Raw genomic sequence first — 11384 nt, 5'->3', positions numbered from 1 at the left:
TTTAATCCGCACTTAGAAGGCAGGTAGAGGAAAATTTTCATCATATTTCCCCCGTAACTGTGACTGCTATAGTAGCCACAGTTACAAGAGAGATGAAGCTTGCTGGCTGCATAGCAGAGTTGTCTGGGTCTCCTATGATCCAGAAGCTCCTGCTTTTTTCCTATGCACAGCAATCACATGACCTATGTGTATGTGTCACGCTCACGCCCTGACTGGTGGGTGTGAGCTCGGGGGGTTTGTGGCCCCACTGTGCCACAAACTAGCCTACCCTGGAAGGGGCATGACTATGACAGCTGCCTCGGTCTTCACTGGAGCCTCTGATGGTGAGGTCAGGCTTGTGTGGCAGGCAGCTGCCAGGTGCTACTCCAGGGTGGTGTCTGGCTGTGGCTGCTGATCCCACTTGGGAAACAGGAACACAAGGATTGGTGCGGGCATCAGGCAGGACTAGCAGATGAGCATCGATAAAACAGATGAGTAGGCTGGCACAGCTGAGAAACAGAGCTGGCAGAGACACAGGAATGGCAGGAACGGCAGAGACACAGGGCTGGCAGGCATGGCAGAGACACAGGGCTGGCAGGCACGGCAGAGACAGTGCTGGCAGGCATGGCAGAGACACAGGTCTGGCAGGCATGGCAGAGAGACAGGGCTGGCAGGGACAGCAGAGACACAGGGCTGGCAGGTATGGCAGAAACACAGGGCTGGCAGGTATGGCAGAGACACGGGGCTGGCAGGTACGGCAGAGACACAGGGCAGGTTAGTGTGGTGTATGAAGGAACAGGTAGGGACCTGTTCACACAGGAGGTGCAGGTACGGATATGATGTATGAAGGAACAGGTAGGACCTGTTCACACAGGAGGTGAAGGTATGGATATGATGTATGAAGGAACAGGTTGGGACCTGTTCATAAAGGAGGTGAAGGCAAGGAAACAAGCAGGAAGCAATGAAGTATGAAGGAACAGGTTGGGACCTGTTCACACAAGAGATGCAGGTACGGAAACAAGCCGGAAGGAAAAGAGTATGAAGGAACAGGTTGGGACCTGTTCACACAGGAAGAGAACCGCAAGGCTGCGGATAAGAGCGGTAGAGCAGCAAGAGATAGCGCAGCAACAGAAGCTAAGCAGAGCGGAACCGCAAGGAATGCGGAGAGGAGCTGCATCAAGAGATTACTGCAGAAACAGGAGCGGAGCAGAGTAGAATAGAGCAGAACCGCAGGAGTGCGGAGCAGAGGTAAAGCTGCAAGAGAGTCAAGGGTAGAACCACAAAGTGCAGAGCCAAGAGCAGAGTGAAGGCACAGAGTGCAGAGCCAAGAGCCGAGAGCAGAGAGACGCAGAGTACAGAGCCAAGAGCAGAGTGAAGGCACAGAGTGCAGAGCCAAGAGCCAAGTGCAAAGCAAAGACACAGAGTGCAGAGACAAGAGCAAAGCAAGGTCGCAGAGTGCGGAGCTGAGAGCAGAGCAGAGAGGCACTGCAGGGAAAGAAACTACAGACAAGGAGACAGAGATAGGGCAAAGTCCAGACAAGGTAATGGAACAAGACAAGGTACAAGCACAAAGACACAGGGACCAGGATATTCAGCCTCCTGGAGGGCAGACAAACAAGATACAAGGCAAAGCAAGGAGAACAACCTTCAGAGAAGGCAAGACACAAAGCAAGGCCTGGCAGCTCAGAAGCAAAGCACAAACTAAGCTAACACATTGCACAGGCCCAGTCCACTGGGTGGAGCTGCACTAAATACTGGAGGCTTCTTGGTAATTGGTCAGGAACAGATTAGACAGGTGCACCTGGTTCCTATAAGATCCAGAGAGTTCAGGCACCGCCCCCCTTTGCACACAGCCAGGAAGCATGCAGAGAACAGAGGCACAGAATATGGAGCTGGCGAGAAATAGAAACCACAAGACCTCGAGCAGTGGGTAAGATAGTGTGAGAGATGAGAGGCCATGCCATGATGCCAGCAGAGTTGTTACAGTATGGAGGCAAAAACACCATCAGCTCTTTCTGTGATTGCATACAAAGCTTCTACATAAGAATGAGGAGAGAGAGAAAAGCGACACTCACCACATCCTGAAATGTAAAAGTTATTTAATCCAAATAACAGAGTATCCATATGGTGTACAGGGTGTGTGCAGGAGAATGATGGATGATGGCTGTTTTGTGCTTACTACGACTAGTGATGAGCGAGTGTACTCGTTGCTCGGGTGACCTCCGAGTATTTATGACTGCTCAGAGATTTAGTTTTCATCATGGCAGCTGAATGATTTACAGCTACTAGCCAGCTTGATTACATGTGAGATTTCCTAGCAACCAGGCAACCCCCACATGTACTCAGCCTGGGTAGTAGCTGTAAATCATTCAGCTGCCATGATGAAAACTAAATCTCCGAGCAGTCATAAATACTCGGAGGTCACCCGAGCAACGAGTACACTCACTCATCACTAACTACAACGCTTCTCATTTCTCCACGTTGTTATACAGTCTTTCTCCAACTGAGCACCTCTGAAATTCCTGTGCCACTGTATAAGCTTTGGAAAGAGGGAGGTCCTCTTTGGAAAGAGGGTATGTTCCCACGATCAGTAAACGCTTGCATGCATCTTTCAAGACCGCAGCATGTCTACTTATCTTGCGGAGAGATGCTCACTCTCTGCAAGATAAATATCACCAGTGCAATATATAGGACATGGCGAATTTGCACGATTCAATGAACACTTGCGGAATCACCTCCGTTCAAAAGCCGGCAAAGCTTTGGACAGGGCAGACATGTGCTGCGCCCAAAGCGCTGCCTAATAATGACTGTGGAAACATACCCTTACAGGTGAGCTGGTACCTGTTTAGCTTCATATTCAATTCTATACCTAGCTTCCATGACTGCATACATAGTTATTGTTTACAATGACAGAGAAGAGACAAATAGTAATAAACCATCTATGAATTCTCTATGGGGACTCCATCTGAATCTCCATTTTCACAGTTACACAATCATGTGTAGAGCACTATTATGCAGTGACATTTTAAAATATTACTGCAGAGTAAGAGGAGGACTGACCCAACATCTAAAGCAGGGGTGGGGAACCTCAGGCCCCAGGGCCATTTACGGCCCTCGATTACCTTTTTAACAGGCCCCCGAGCAGATTCTCAGGGACCCTATTCTTGGGCAGAGAGGTGTATTTTGATTACAACCAGCTCATTAATTTCTTCTTGCTCTGTTAGCACACACATGCAGTGTTTACTACCGAACACTGAAGGGCATGCAATGAAAGATCACGTCCTGAAACCAGTGCCAGAGTCATGATGTACTTTGTTGACGGAGTTTGTATGATCCCTGAAGGATGGTATAAATATCCAAATGGCCCTGGCAGAAAAAAGATTCCTCACACCTGGTCTAAAGTCTATGGGTGGTCTGGAAGTGGTTAAAAAGTAATTCGAATTTTTTAAGATTTTTTTAATTTTGTTTTACTTCTGAGCAGATCAAAGGGGTATAGGTTCCTGAGACCCCCACCAGTCGCTCAAAAGACCTCTATGAAGCAAGGAGGGCACACACTTTCAGTAAAAAGTCAATGGCTTCTGTTTCCTTTGATGCACACTTCTAAAAGTTTTTTGGAGCAATTGATGGGGTCTCAGGGCCTACAGCGGGCTGGAGCTTGGTGCTGTGTTCATGTACTAATGGTGGCTCTGGTGCTATATTCATTTACTAATGGTGGTCCTGGTGATGTATTCATGAACTGATGGTAGTTCTTATGTATCAATGTAAATGTAATAATCCTTAATTTGTTACATTTTGCATTAGATCATTATAGGGTCAGTGTGTTGTATGTTGCAAACATGGGCTGCACAAAGAAATACAACCATTTAAATGAAGCCATATACAGTTAGGTCCATATGTATTTGGACAGAGACAGCATTTTTCTAACTTTGGTTATAGACATTACCACAATGAATTTTAAACAAAACAATTCAGATGCAGTTGAAGTTCAGACTTTCAGCTTTCATTTGAGGATATCCACATTAAAATTGGATGAAGGGTTTAGGCGTTTCAGCTCCTTAACATGTGCCACCCTGTTTTTAAAGGGACCAAAAGTAATTGGACAATTGACTCCAAGGCTATTTCATGGACAGGTGTGGGCAATCTCTTCGTTATGTCATTCTCAATTAAGCAGATAAAAGGTCTGGAGTTGATTTGAGGTGTGGTGCTTGAATTTGGAAGGTTTTGCTGTGAAGTAAACATGCGGTCAAAGGAGCTCTCCATGCAGGTGAAACAAGCCATCCTTAAGCTTCGAAAACAGGCAAAAACCATCCGAGAAATTGGTACAATATTAGGAGTGGCAAAATCTACAGTTGGGTACATCCTGAGAAAGAAAGAAAGCACTGGTGAACTCCTCAATGCAAAAAGACCTGTGCGCCCACGGAAGACAACAGTGGTGGATGATCGCAGAATAATCTCCATGGTGAAAAGAAACCCCTTCACAACAGCCAACCAAGTGAACAACACTCTCCAGGGGGTCAGCGTATCAATATCCAAATCAACTGCATGAAAGTAAATACAGAGGGTTGACTGCACGGTGCAAGCCACTCATAAGCATCAAGAATAAAAAGGCTAGACTGGACTTTGCTAAAAAACATCTAAAAAGCCAGCACAGTTCTGGAAGAACATTCTTTGGACAGATGAAACCAAGATCAATCTCTACCAGAATGATGGAAAGAGAAAAGTATGGCGAAGGCATGGTACAGCTCATGATCCAAAGCATACCACATCATCTGTAAAACACGGCGGAGGCAGTGTGATGGCTTGGGCATGCATGGCTGCCAGTGGCACTGGGTCACTAGTATTTATTGATGATGTGACACAGGACAGAAGCAGCCAAATGAATTCTGAGGTATTCAGAGCCATACTGTGTGCTCAGATCCAGCCAAATGCAGCAAAACTGATTGGTCGTCGTTTCATACTAGAGATGGACAATGACCCAAAACGTAAAGCCAAAGCAACCCAGGAGTTTATTAAAGCAAAGAAGTGGAATATTCTTGAAAGGCCAAGTCAGTCACCTAATCTCAACCCAATTGAGCATGCATTTCACTTCTTAAAGACTAAACTTCAGACAGAAAGGCCCACAAACAAACAGCAACTGAAAACCACCGCAGTGAAGGCCTGGCAGAGCATCAAAAAGGAGGAAACACAGCGTCTGGTGATGTCCAAGAGTTCAAGACTTCAGGCAGTCATTGCCAACAAAGGATTTTCAACCAAGTACTAAAAATGAACATTTTATTTAAAATTATTTAATCTGTCCAATTACTTTTGGTCCCTTTAAAAACAGAGTGGCACATGTTAAGGAGCTGAAACTCATAATCCCTTCATCCAATTTTAATGTGGATACCCTCAAATGAAAGCTGAAAGTCTGAACTTCAACTGCATCTGAATTGTTTTGTTTAAAATTCATTGTGGTAATGTCTACAGCCAAAATTTGAAAAATGTTGTCTCTGTCCAAATATATATGGACCTAACTGTATGTCAGCTATTCAGCTGTCCCAATGAACCCCCAAATGTTTTAGATTGCTGCTGTCTAAATGATGGCTTAGCCAATCATTCAGTTGTTACATATCTCACCCAACTGTATCGCACACTGGAATGTTTGTTCTGTCAAGTGCTTCATCACTAACAAAAGGATCGTCAGTCTGAAGCCAAACATGCCGGATCCTTATTTTCCCCAACAAAAGTCTGTTAGGGGCACCATACATGTTAGACTATCTGCAAAGCCCATCAATATTGATGAGTTTGGCCAATGTTAGTTTGACGTGTGGGGGCCTTCACTGCTATAAAAAGGGTATTTGTATTTTAGTCGTCCTTACCAGTAGGGGGCAATGAAAGTGCCTAAGGCAGAATGAATGCCAAGTATTTTTCATTGCATGTCTACATCCTGTACTGCTATATTTAGAAGATTTAAGTTATTCACATTTCAGTCCATGCAAAAAAAAAATTAATGCCATTGAGTTAGGGAACTATATTGTATGAAGAAAAAGAAAGCTTCTCCATGAAACGATTTCTTGTAAGTGGAAACATCTGGTATTTCCCTGTAGTGCAGCTTGTAACTAGTGACCCATGGATGGTTCTAAAGTTCAGAGATGAAGACTCGTGATTTGTGCACTCATGGAAGTGTCCCATACAGGAATCTCTGATGACAGGCAGACGTTTGGTCTGTCCAGTGTCAATGGCACTATTGTCAGTTCATAGTATGCTACGAAGCACTGAGCTCACTCTTAACCCTCCCCTTCCTTACAGTTACTTGGGTACGTTCTAAAAGTATACGGTAAATCGTTCATTTACTGTGTGCTAAATGCAGATTTTCTGACAATCTAAGCTAGTTAAACATATCCACATGGTAGTATTGTAACATTAAGATGTCCTCAATGTCAGATTTGTAAAATGTGATTGCTTGTCATATCGGTTTGTTGCTGACCTTGAGTAGATGAAGGCGAATCTTGAAATGTTGGGGACAAATGCATAGTATCTATTATTTTTTTCAGGTGGCTTTACCTGTTTTGATAGCTTGCTGGGATTAATTACTAATAATGTCGTTTTTGTTATTAAAATACGTTTCTTTTTCCTGTATTTTGGAGTATAAGTCTAGAGAGAGTTAACATGAAGCAATCTCGCAGTGTATAAAACCCCTCTGAAGGTCATTTGATCTGGATTTCCTGTGCTTTCCTCTCTGGCACAGAGATGGAATGAGCTGTTGACTGCCTGCAGCAGCACCGTGGGCTCCTCTTACAGATATCTACCTGAGAGCATCCTACGCCATTTAGCATAAAAGTCATTTGAGCTCTGGACCCCTGTCTGCAACTCACTTATTTACTGGTAGCTGATAACTTTCTGGAACATAGAAGGCACTCACCAGCTTTAGAGAGATAGCTGTTTGAGGTGAATAACATTTAACCCCCACCATTGGAAATAATTGGCTCATTTATGATTTTCTCAGGCACAAGATACCAATGAAATTGTGCATGGTAACAAACACATCAACCACTGACATATTCTTTTGCATTGCAGACCTTGCTACCGTGTTACATTCATCTCTTTGAACTACCTGCTTCAGTGGTAACAATTAGAAGCTAGCCTGGATAGACTGATGTTTCTTTGGCCCTAAGGCTTTGCTACATATTTAGTCAAGTTTGTCCTCACAGCTAAAAAAAACATTTTAGATACATTCATTTTAATGAGTTATTTGTCATGCAAACAATGGAAAATCCTTCAATGTACCCATAAATTCACTGATTCACCCAGACAGGTATGCTAGGAATATGCTAATGTGAGTTGGGAGTTGCTGGTACAGAAATATAATTTCTAATATAACAGCATAGCTCCCAACAGATTCAGCGGGACAGTCCCGATTTGAGGGCTCAGTCCCACCACATTAGGGATTTTGTCCTGGCTTCTATTACCTCTTTCTGGCGTGTTCATCAATCTGTAGATCCTCCTTTTTGAGGATGGGGACAGGGCTGTATCTCTCTGCTCAATGCATGAATTGTGATCTGGTCTCCCCCGGACTCAAACTCGCATCTTAGGCTACGTTCACATTAGCGTTGCGCGCCGGTGCGTCGGCGACGCAACGGCGACGCAACGCACGACGCACAAAAAACGCGGGCAAAAACGCTGCGTTTTGCGATGCGTGCGTCGTTTTTTGACGAAAATCGGACGCACGAAAAATGCAACTTGTTGCATTTTCTTGCGTCCGACGCTAGCGTCGGAAACGACGCACGTGTCGAAAAACGCTACCAAAAAAACGCACGCGTCCCCTATGTTAAACATAGGGGTGCGTCGCCGCTGCGTCGTCGACGCAACAGCGACGCACTTTAGCAGAACGCTAATGTGAGCGTAGCCTTTATGTTGTCAGCCCACAATGATGAAGACAGCAGAATTTAGTAATTTGACCTGTATTGCAGGCAGTGAACCCAGAAGCAGATTATATTTTTAAAGATAGATAGATAAATTGTATAAAACAATTTATTTTCAGGGCCGGCTCCAGGTTTTTGAGGGCACCGGGCGAAAGAGTCTCAGTGGGCCCCCCTCTTTAACACATACCATGATTCATGATGCACAGATACAGAAGAGAAATATAGCACAGCCCACGTAGCGTATAGCACAGCCCACGTAGTATATAACACAGCCATGTAGAATATAGCACAGCCCACGTAGTATATAACACAGCCACGTAGTAAATAGCACAGCCACGTAGTATATAGCACAGCCCGCACAGTATATAGCACAGACACGTAGTATATTGCCCAACCACGTAGTATATTGCCCAGCCACGTAGTATATAGCACAGCCACGTAGTATATAGCACAGACACGTACTATATTGCCCAGCCACGTAATTTATTGCACAGCCACGTAGCATATTGCACAGCCACGTAATATATTGCCAAGCCACGTAGTATATAGCATAGGCAGCCCACGTATGTAGTACATAACACAGGCAGCCCACATAGTATATAACACAGGCAGCCCAGGCACGTACGTAGTATATAACACAGGCAGCCCACGTACGTAGTATATAACACAGGCAGCCCACGTACGTAGTATATAACACAGGCAGCCACGCAGCATATAGCACAGCCACGGAGTATATAAGACAGGCAGCCCACATAGTATATAACACTGGCAGCCCACCTGGTATATAACACAGGCAGCCCACGTAGTAAAATGTGTGTCAAAAACCACAACAGGTGTAGGACAGCGTTGCAATCCGGTGACAGTAGCACGGCGTGCAAAGCCTGAAAAGGTATTCCATAGTAGGACAAGTGCAGTGTGGCGATTTTTTAACCAAGATCCGAATGATCAGTCCAAAGTTATATGTAAGAAATGCTCCAAGACCTTTAGCAGAGGGAAGAATCTACAAAGTTTAAATACAACATGCATGCGTAGACATCTAACCAGCAGGCACTTGGAGGCATGGACTAACTTCCAAACTTCCCGTACCATTGATGCACCTGCACATATTGAAGTTAGTCAGCAACGCAACATTGCTTCACTCACTGGAAGCCCACCGGTTATGACACCACCAGTAACAAATGTGGAGGTATTGTTGCAAGGCCAAAGCAGTCAGGGAATCACAAGGTTCTTGGTTGGAAACACTGTAGGTAGGCCCACATCAAGAATACTATCACCAAGCCTCTCTCAATCTGCCATGTTCACCACCATCCCCGCTAGTTCCACCATATGCAGCTCTCCAGTCCAGCTCAGACTACAAGAGACTCTCGACAGGAAAAGAAAGTACTCTTCCTGTCATCCGCGTACACAGGGTTTGAATGGCTACATTGCTCGACTAATCTCATTAGAGATGATGCCCTACCGGTTGCTTGAAAGCGAAGCTTTCAAAGCCCTGATGGCCTACGCAGTACCACGCTATAACCTACCCAGTCGACACTTCTTTGCAAGAAAAGCCATCCCAGCACTCCACCAACATGTCAAAGAACGCATTGTCCATTCACTGAGGCAATCGGTCAGTAGAAAGGCGCACCTCACAACTGATGCATGGACCAGTAGGCATGGCCAGGGACGTTACGTGTCCATCACGGCACACTGGGTTAATGTGGTGGATGCAGGGTCCACAGGGGACAGCCATAGTGGCACAGTTCTGCCTAGCCCACGGTCTAGGAAACAGTTGGCTGTAGGCGTTTGCTCCTCCTCCTCCAGAAGCGAAAGCTCATCCACAGAGCGCAGTCGCACAACCACTCCATCTGCAGCTGCCAGTGTTGCACCCGTGGTGTCCCATTATGGAACAGCTGGTGGTAAGCGTCAGCAGGCTGTGCTGCAAATGAAGTGTTTTTGGGCGACAAAAGACACACAGCGGAAGTACTGGCCGAGTACTTGCAGCAAGAAACTCAGTCATGGCTGGACAGTGTACATCTTGAGGCAGGCAAGGTAGTCAGTGATAACGGAAGGAATTTTATGGCTGCCATAGCCCTTTCAGAACTGAAACACATTCCTTGCCTGGCTCACACCTTGAACCTTGTGGTGCAGTGCTTCCTCAAGAATTACCCTGATTTACCAGCCCTGCTCCTGAAGGTGCGCAGACTTTGCTCGCACATCCGCCGGTCGCCCGTATACTCCAGCCGTATGCTTAACCATCAGCGATCGCTGAATCTTCCCCAGCACCGCCTAATAATAGACGTTGCAAGAAGGTGGAACTCTACACTGCACATGCTTCAGAGGCAGGCGTGCTGTCATGTATTTGTGGGAGGATACACATACACGGGCAGGCAGTTGGATGGCAGACATGGAGTTGTCTGGTGTGCAGTGGTCGAAGCTCCAAGACCTCTGTCAAGTCCTTCAGTGTTTCAAGGAATGCACACGGCTGGTCAGTGCGGACGACACCATCATAAGCATGAGCATCCCACTAATGCGTCTGCTGATGCAAAGTTTGATGCACATCAAGGAGCAGGCGTCTGCGGCCGAGGAGGAGGGAAGCCTTGATGACAGTCAGCTATTGTCTGGTCAGGGAAGTCTAATGGGATGAGGAGGCGGATGAAGAGGAGGAGGAGGAGGAGGATGGGGCTGAATATTTATGGGAGGAGAATGCTTCTCAGGGGGCAATAGAAACTGGGGGCATTGCAAGGTCAGGTACAGGGTTTTTGCGGGCCACAAGTGATGTAGATTTTCAAGAAAGTTCTCCTCAACCCAGCACAAGCAGTGAATTGACACCTGGAACTTTGGCCCACATGGCAGAGTATGCCTTGCGTATCCTAAAACGGGACCCCGACATTATCAAAATGATGACCGATGACGATTACTGGTTGGCCTGCCTCCTGGATCCACGATACAAAATATCATGCCACATGAGAACCTTGAGCAAATATTGGCTACCAAACAAGCAACTCTTGTAGACCATTTGGTTCAGGCATTCCCAGCACACAGCGGCGCTGATGTTTCTCACACGAGCTGTAGGGGGCAACATGGCAGAGGTGTTAGAGGTGCACAAAGCCGAAGTGGCGTTGGACAGAGGGGATTTATCACCAGGTTGTGGAGTGATTTTGCAATGAAAGCAGACACGACAGGTACTGCTGCATCGATTCAAAGTGACAGGAGACAGCATTTGTCCAGTATGGTTACCAACTATTTTTCCGCCATTATCGATGTTCTCCCTCACAGGTGATTCTCCTTTGATTACTGGGCATCTAAACTAGACACCTGGCCTGAATTGGCAGAATATGCAGTACAGGAGCTCACTTGCCCAGCTGCTAGTGTGCTATCAGAAAGAGTCTTCAGTGCTGCTGGTTCAATACTGACCGAAAAAAGGACTCGTCTGGCTACCCGAAATGTTGATGATCATGTTTAATGTATTTGTCTATATTTGCCCCGTATTCACATGTAAAGCGCCATGGAATAAATGGCGCTATA

This window comes from Ranitomeya imitator, chromosome 1, assembly GCF_032444005.1.
Source record: "Ranitomeya imitator isolate aRanImi1 chromosome 1, aRanImi1.pri, whole genome shotgun sequence".
NCBI lineage: Eukaryota > Metazoa > Chordata > Amphibia > Anura > Dendrobatidae > Ranitomeya > Ranitomeya imitator.
This window is presented reverse-complemented; position numbering follows the sequence as displayed.